Source organism: Aotus nancymaae, unplaced genomic scaffold (assembly GCF_030222135.1).
Source record: "Aotus nancymaae isolate 86718 unplaced genomic scaffold, 86718_ANA_hifiasm-v0.15.2.pri h1tg000049l, whole genome shotgun sequence".
Taxonomy (NCBI): domain Eukaryota; kingdom Metazoa; phylum Chordata; class Mammalia; order Primates; family Aotidae; genus Aotus; species Aotus nancymaae.
Window position 1 is genome coordinate 29283325 of NW_026988463.1, and position 9496 is coordinate 29292820.

Here is a 9496-nt window from a genome sequence, read left to right on the forward strand (position 1 = left end):
CCCTGCTCCCACATGATGTGACTCTCCTGCCTGGGCCCTGCCCACAGGAAGCATTGTGCCATATTTCTGGTCCCATATCTTAGTTTGTGTAACTCTCCTCTTGTGCCCAAGTGCTGCCCTTAGGCAGGATTGTGACATATGCCTGGACTACGCACTTGAGTGATGTGACACTTTTGCCTGAGCCCTGCCCTAAGGGGGTAGTTTTACATACTGCTGAACTCAGCACCTAGGTGATGTGACTCCTCTCCTGCCTGATCCTTACCACATGGGAAGTTGTGACATATCCACGGGCCCAGCAGCAAAGTGAGGCGATTCTCCTCTTCTGCCTGGGTCCTACTCACAGAGGGTTTTGTAACATTTTCACCTGGCTCAGCACCAAAGGGATATGACTCTTCCTGACCCTTTCCCACAGGGGATAAAATTATGTATTTCTAGACAAGCACCCGGGTGATGTGACTCTTCTGCCGTGTCACTGCTCACAGGCAGGATTGTGACCTATGTTTGGATCCAGCTCACAGGCATGATGACAAATTTTTTATCTGGACCTCGCCAATGAGAAAGATGTTGACACTTATCCCGCAAAACAGGGAATCAAATAAGATTGTGGATCTGTACCAGAATAAGGTGTCTGAGTGAACTGCAGCTCTCATTCATATCATATAAAATCCTCCAGGGGCCCAGAGTGTCACGACAGGCTCCAGCACACAGGTCATGAATCTCACAACTTACGACAGAAGTTAGAATTGTGAATCTAATGTGTAAATGCAGTCCACAGATTGGCTGCGCTTTCAGACCAGAATTAAGCACACCTGTTAGGCTGTGAGTTTTCTACGTAGACACAATTTGCAGGTGTGATTGGGAATCTCACATATGTATGAAGTCAACCATCAAGATTGTGATGCATGTCTTGTGACCGAACTCACTGGAGATATTCACTCTTATACCTGAAGATGAGACAAGTCCCAGATTATGAATCTTATTTTTGGATTTTCTCAAAGGTGTAATTGTGACATATACCTTTCCTTACATCTGAGTGATTTGACTCGCATTTGTGGGCCCAGCATGCATGCAGACTGAATTGTTACACATACATGGGCCAAGCACTTAGGTGATGAAAGTCTTCTGCCAGAACAGGGCCCTGCTCTGAGGGAGGATTTCAACATATTGCTGGACTCAGCACCTAGATGATATGGCTCTTCTTCCTGGTCTCTGCTCAGAATTAAAATTGTGATGTGTATCTGAGCCTAAAACACAGGTATGGTAATGACTCTCATTCCTGGACCAAGACAATGAGAGAGATTTTTACTCATCCAGGGTCTTCTACTTATACAAAGTTCACAGAAATTTATGACACTCACAGATGTTATATAAAGCACTTGGATTGTACAGAGAGTGTCATAACAGAACCCAACACAGGATAAGAATGTTACACTCCTGCATACACCCAGCTGACAGGATTGTCACCCTCACACATGGACAGAGCCCACTCTTCAGATCCTGAATCTCATCTGTAGATGCAGTCTACAGCTGGAATTATGCCTGCCATATGTGCACCCAGCCACAAATAAGATGGTGACAAATAAGATTTTTGAAGTCAGCTCACAATCATGATAATGACTCTCATACCTGGACCAGTCAAAAAGGAAATACTGACTCTCATGCCTGCACTTAAGGCAATGGGTAGTATCATGGGATTGTACCACAAAAGTCTCAGAGCAGATTGAAACTCTGAAACATGCCTTATCAAACTCTCTGTGGTTCAGAGAATGTATTAACATGACCTATGACACAGGTGAGATTGTTACCCTTGTATGTACACTCAGGAAACAGAAAGAATTGTCACCCTCTCACAAGGCCCACTGCTGAGATTCTCAATGTCACATCTGAAGGAAGCTGAAAGGTGGAATTGAGACTCTCATATGCTGATCTGATCCACAGGTAGAATAGTGACTTTCAAACCAAGATTCAGCACAACTGTGAGAATATGGCTACCCCACTGGGACACTGTTTCCAGCTGGAGTTGAGGCTGGATCAATCCACCACTGAGATTCTGTCTCAGATATGAGAAGCCTGGAAATTTGAGGGATTGTGAATCTCATTCCTAGACCTTCCTGCAGATGTAATAGTACAATGTACCTTTGCCAAGCATCTGATTGACTTTACTCTCTTGTGGAAGCCTAGCCATCAACTAGAAGTTAAGCCTCTGACATATACCTGGGTCAAGACCCTGGTATTATGTGTATTCTATAATGCATAAGCTTTTGAATGGTCTTTGATTGTAGAGAGTGTCATTACAGGGCCCAGTGCACAGGTAATATTGTGTCTGTCATAGACATACCCAGCCAGCAGTTAAAATCATCAACCTAACACATGGAGAGAGCCTACTGTTAAGGTCCAGAATCTCACTCATGAATGCATGAATTTCTACTGTCACATGTGAATCCGGCCACAGGTGAAGTGACAACTCATTGCTGGTTCTAGCTCACAGGCATGGTAGTGACTTTTATGCCTTAACCAGACAAAAGGAAAGACATTGAATATCATCTCTGGGCTTAGAGCAATGAGTAAAATCATAGGTTCATACAAGCACAAAAGTCTCAGCATGGATTGCAAGTCTCACACATAAAGCCCATAGATTGTACAGAGAATAACAAAGCCCAGTACACTGTTGTGATTTTGACTCTCATATTTGTACACTGACAAAAGTAAAGATTGTCATACTCCCACATGGACACAGCCCATGGCGAGGTTCCAAATCTCTCACCCTAAGACAATCAAATGTTGGTATTTTTAATCTTATATGTGGATCCAGCCTTCAGGTGAAATTATTAGTCTCTGACCAAGATTCAGCACCTATGTTAGGCTATGACTTCCCTACTGGGGCACTCTCTGCAGGTGAGTTTGAGGCTTTCATGCATGGATTCAATTTACTGTTGAAATCTCAACTTGCATACTTGGACACAACTCACAAGCAGTGTGTACTTTCATATCTGGACCCAGAACCTGTACAGGATTGTCAGTTCCATTCCTGGACCTCCTTACAGATGTGATTGTGAAATATACCTTGGCCCAGACACAGCACAATGAATTTGACTATCCTGGCTGAATAAAGCCCACAGTTTGGATTGTGACATATACCTAAGCAAATAAGCTAAATAATGTAGTCCCTTTCTACAGGTGGCACTGTGATGTATCTCTGGGCTAATTTCCAGGTTATGTAACTGCCCTCTCCCCTTGGCTCTGTTCACAAAGGGGATTGTAAAATATTGCTGAGCCAAGCACTCATGTGATGTAATTATTCATCAAGAGTTCTGCCCATAGGGGTCATTGTGACATATAATTGGGCTCGTCATCAATGTGATGTGAATTTTCTACCAGCACTCAACCCACAAGGAGGACATTGACATATTCCTGGCTCAGTATTCAAGTGATGTGACTTTCCTGCCTGCTTCTGCCAACAGGTGGGATTGTGACATATACCTAGGTTCCTGGCCCATAAGAGAGATTTTTACTTTACTGAATTTTTACATAGCTGAATGTAGGATAATAGGTAAGGATCTGAGTATCCTAATTGTACAAAAGATTACAGAGGATTATTACATTGATAAATATTCTATAAAGTAGTTGGGTCATATCAAGGCCCATCACAGAAGTAAAATTGTGCCACTTATAGGCACACGATCCAACAAGTAGGATTGTCACTCTCACATGTAAACAAAGCCTACTGGTGGGGTGAGAAGTCTCATATGTGGATGCAGACCACAGTTGGAATTGTGACTGCTATGTGTGGATTTAGCCACAGATAAAAAGGTAAGTCATTTTTTTTTTTTTTTGACTCAACTGTTAGGCACAGTGTTGTCTCTTACACCTGTCCCCAGTTAATAGAAGAGATGTTGACTCTCATATCTAGTCTTAGGACAACAGATAAAGCCATGAGTTTCTTACTTTTACACAGGTCACAGAGAATTACAACTCTCATGCGTATTGTGTAATGCCCTCGGGTGGTACAGAGAGTATCAAAACAAAGCCCAGCTCAAAATTCAGATTGTGAATCTCTTTTGCACACACAGCCCCTAGTTAGCTATTAAATGTGAACAAATCCACTGATGAGGTCCTGAATCCCACTCCACAGAAGCAGTACACAGCTGGAATTGTTACTGTCATATGTGACAAGCAGGATGGTGACTCATTTGTGGACCCAGCTCACAGGCACACTGATGACTGTCGGACCTGGGTCCAGCCGATAAAAAAGGTGTGGACTCTTATTCCTGAACTCAGGGAAACATGTAGGACCATGAGTTTATACCAGCATGAAGGCCCCAGCACAGGTTTTTACTCTCAGGCATACCATATGGAGCCCTTGAGTTGTACAGAGGGTGTCACATAAAGACCCCACAAACAGGTGAGATTGTGACACTTCTATGTACACACAGCATTCAGTGAGGCATGTCATCCTTCCCTATAAAGATAGTCCATTATTGAGGTTCTGAGGATTACACCCAGATTAATTGAAAGTTAATGTTGTGACTCTGGATTATGGATTCAGTCCACAGGTAGAATGGCTACTTTCAAACTAAGATTCAGCACTCCTGTGAGGCTGTGACTACCCTAATTATACACCTTTTGCAGGTGAGTTTGGGACTGTTATGCACAAATTCTGTTCACCATTGCAATTGCGAATTGATACTCAAACACAATTTACAGAGAATGCTGTCTCTTATACAGTGGGACTGACAATCTCATCTCTGGATCTTCCTGCAGGTTTGACTGTGGCATGTATTATTTCTCAGCACCTGATTGATTTTACTTTCTTGCCAGACTGAGCCCAGCCAACATTTGGAATTATGACATACACCTGGCCCAAACGCCTAGGTGACATGGCCATCTTGCCTGAGCCCAGCCCACAAGAGGCATTTTAATGTATCTCTGAGCTCTTCAACTATGTGATGAGACTACTTTTCTTCTTGTGCCCTACCTCCAGTAAGGTTTATGAAACACATATGGGCATATTACTGAGATTAAACAACTCTCCTCTCATGATTGGGTCCTGTTAACAGGGGGAATTTTGATATTGCTGGGCCCAGCACCTTGGTGATGTGACTCCCATTGCTTCATGGGCCCTGCCTACACAAAGAATTGTGACACATTGCTGGACCAAGCACCAAGGTGATGTGATTCTTTTGCCTGGACTCTGCCTACAGTGGAAAATGTGACATATTACTGAACCTAGAACAAAGGTGATGTGACTTTCCTATGTGAGCCCTGTTCACTGAGAGATATGGACATTTTCCTGGCCCAGCATTGAGGTGTTGTGACTTTTCTCCCTGGTCCTGCTCACAGGTGGGATTGTGACCTATACCTAGGCCCAAGCAACAGTCATAATAATGACTTTTTTACATGGAGCCAGCCAATAGGAGAAATATTGACTTTCATAGGGAGACTTAGTGCAGTAAGTAAGGTCCTTGGTCTCCTAATTTTAAAAGGTCACAGAAGATTACAACACTCACATGTATTTTATAAAGGCCTTGGGTTGTAGAAAGACTGACAGCAGGCCAGGCACAGTGGCTTACACCTTTAATCCCACCACTTCAGGAGGCTGAAACAGGCACATCACAGGTGAGGAGTTAAAGACCAGCCTGACCAACATGGTGAAACACTGTCTCTACTAATAATGCAAAAAATATTAGTCCTGCATGTTGGTGCGTGCCTGTAATCCCAGCTACTCAGAAGACTGAGGCAAGAGAATCACTTGAACCTGGAAGGCAGAGGAGGTTGCATTGAGCTGAGATCATGCCACTGCTTTCTAGCCTGGGTGACAGAATGAGACTCTGTCTCAAATAAAAGGAGTGACAGCAGGGACCAGCACACAGGTAAGACTGTGACTCTCATAGGTACATACAGCCAACAATTAGGATTGTCACCTTCACATATGAGTGCAGTCCACAGTTGGAACTGTGACTGGCAACAGGCTGAATGGTGACTAACTTCTGGATCCAGGTCACAAGCACTGTGTTGACCATTTTACCTAGACCAAGCCAAAAGAAAATGTTGACACCGGGCGTGGTGGCTCACGCCTGTAATCCCAGCACTTTGGGAGGCCGAGGTGGGTGGATCACGAGGTCAAGAGATCAAGACCATCCTGGTCAACATGGTGAAACCCCGTCTCTACTAAAAATACAAAAAATTAGCGGGGCATGGTGGCGCATGCCTGTAATCCCAGCTACTCAGGAGGCTGAGGCAGGAGAATTGCTTGAACCCAGGAGGTGGAGGTTGTGGTGAGTCGAGATCGCGCCATTGCACTCCAGACTGGGTAACAAGAGCGAAACTCCATCTCAACAAAAAAAGAAAGAAAGAAAATGTTGACTATAGCTAAGCTTGGGGCAATGGGTAAGGTACCGGATTTCCTGCCTAGAAGTCTCAGAGGACTATGAAACACTAGCATACGGTATAATTCTCTTAGGTGATACAGAGTATATCAAAACAAGGCTCAGCACACAATTTAAATTGTGACTCACATGCACGTCTTGTCAAAAGTTAAGTTTGTCACCCTCACATATGGACAATGCCCACTGCTGAGGTCCTGAATCTCTCATGAACGTGGGCTACAGTTGAAATTTTGACTGGTGTATATGGATTTATTCACAAGTGAGGTGATAACTAATTCCTGGACCCCGTTCACAGGCACAGTGATGAATTTTATACCTGGACACAGCCAATAAAGGAGATGTTGACTCTTTCTGGGCTTAATGAAATGAGTAAAATTGTGGGTCCACATAAGCATGTGGATCGCAGAGAGTATTGTGACTTTTACGCATACCTTACAGTGCCCTCAGTTTGCACAAAGAGTGTCATACCAGGGCTCAAAGCACAGATGAGATAGTTACTTTCATATACAACCAACTAACCATATTTTCACCTCTAGAAATGAACGCTGTCTACTCTTGAGGTTCTGGGAATCTCACATCCAAAGACAGTGAAAAGTTGGCATTGTTACTATCATATGTGAACTCTGTACAAAGGTAGGATGGTGACTCTTGGGCTAAGATTTGGCACTCCTGTGATGTTTTGACTTTTTTACAGTGTCTGCAGGTGGGGCTCTCATGCACGGATCCAGTTCACTGTTGAGGTTGTTACTTGCCTTTTGGACAAAACTCCCAGTAAGTATTGACTCTCAACCTGGAGCTGGGAAATGTGCAGGATTGTAAATTTTATTTCTTGACCTTTACACAGGTGTGGTTGTAACATATTCCTTTACTTAGCCCCTGATGGTTTTACTTTTTTGCCTAGGTCCAGCCTATACATTACATTGTGAACATTGTGAACTACACCTGGGTTGAGGACCTAGATTATGTGACTTTTCTGCATGGGCTCTGTCTGCCCTCAGTGGGTATTGTGACATATATCTGAGCCAGTCACCTAAGTGATATGACTCTCCCTTCCTGCTTAAGCCAGTCCAGAGAGATTACTGTAAGATATCTTTGGGCCCATTGCCTATGTGATGTGACCTCTGTGTGTGTGTGTGTGTCCTAGAGTAGTTTACAGGGAAAATAGTGACATATTACTGGGCTCATCACCTAGGTGATGTGACTGTCTTCTGCCTGGAACATGTTTACAGGATGGATTGCTGACATATTGCTTTACCTAGCACCCAGGAGATGTAACTTTTATTGCCAGGGTCCTGCCCACAGAAAAAATACTGACATATCACTGGCCCAGCACCTAGTTTATGTGACTCTCCCTACTGGTCCTTGCCCACAGGAGAGATTGTCACATGTAATTAGGTCCAGCTCACAGGTATGAGAAAACTCCATCTCTACTAAAAATACAAAAAAATTAGCCAGGCATGGTGGCGATTGCCTGTTATCCCAACTACTCAGGAGGCTGAGACAGAAATTGCTTGAACCCGGGAGGCGGAGGTTGCAGTTAGCTGAGATTGCACCATTGCACTCCAGCCCAGGTGACAGTGCTAGACTCCATCTCAAAAAAAAAAAAGGAACATTTAAATTGCACTGGATTTCTGACCGCAGAAACCTATCTGGTTATATTTTTTTAAAATATGAAATAATAATAGCCATCATCAACTTAAAGTATAACTAGGGTTAAGAATACCCACCATTTTACCACCACCATGAACAACTAAACCCTGTTATAGCTAAGAACCTAATTCAGTAAAGTTGCAAGATAAAATCAGTGGGATTTTAATACAATAACAACATAAAGTCTGAAAAGGGATTAAGAAAACAATTTCATTTATAATATTATCAAATAGAATAAAATACTTAATTTATTAAATAGAATAAGTTTAATCTCAAGAATATTAAAGATCTACATGCTGAAAACTACCAAATGTTGATGAAAGAAAATGAAGATTAGAAAATTAGAAATCTATCCTGTGTTCATTGATTCTAAAAATTAATATTGTTAAAATATCTATACTACACAAAGTCATCTACAGATTAAATACTTTTAATTAAAATTTTAATACTGTTAAGATAATGTAGAACAATTGTAAAATTAGTATGGAGTCACAAAAAGACCCCAAATAGCCAAACACTGAAAAGAACAAAAAGGCTGACAGCCTCAAACTTTCTGATTTCAAACTATATTACAAAGCGATAGTCATCAAAATAATATAGTACCTATATAAAAACCAATGGAACAGAACGGAGAACCCAGAAATAAACTCACACATATACAGTCACCTGATCCCACAAAACTAGGAAAAGATAGACACACCAAGAAATAGTGTAGAAAAAACTAGATATGCACATACAAAAAGCAAATCTTTCTCATATCATCACAAAAATGACTTTAAAATGAAGACCTAAACATAAGAATTGAAATCATGAATCCCCTAAAAAATAAATAGGGAAAAAGCTGCTTGACACTGGTCGTGCCAATGATTTTTTGGATTCTACACATAGAACACAAGCAACAAAAGCAAAAATAAAAAAGTGAAACTATGTCAAAGTAAAAATCTTTTGCACATTAAAGGAAACAATCCACAAAATATAAAGGCAATATATTGGATTGAATAAAATATTTGTAAACCATATGTAAGATGATATGTTACAATCCAAAATATATGTAATACTAATCAATACCAAAAAAAATGCACAGTAGAACAAAACAAAAACCAATTCCCGTATTAATTGGGTGGAACATCTAAATAGTCATTTTTCCAAACACATACAAATGGCCAGTAGATATATAAAAAGATGCCCAACATCACGAATCATGAGAGTAATTGAAATCAAAGTTAGAATGAGATATCAGCTTATTGTGGTGTTAAGGAGAGCTATTATCAAAAAGTAAAAAGATAAAAAGTGTTAGGGTGCAGAGGAAAGAGAATATTTGTACACTGTTGCTGAGCATGTGCACTGATGTAGCCATAATTTAAAAAAAAAAAACAAAACTATAGAGTTTCCTTAAAATTTTTAAACTGGGGCTGGGCGCGGTGGCTCACGCCTGTAATCCCAGCACATTGGGAGGCCGA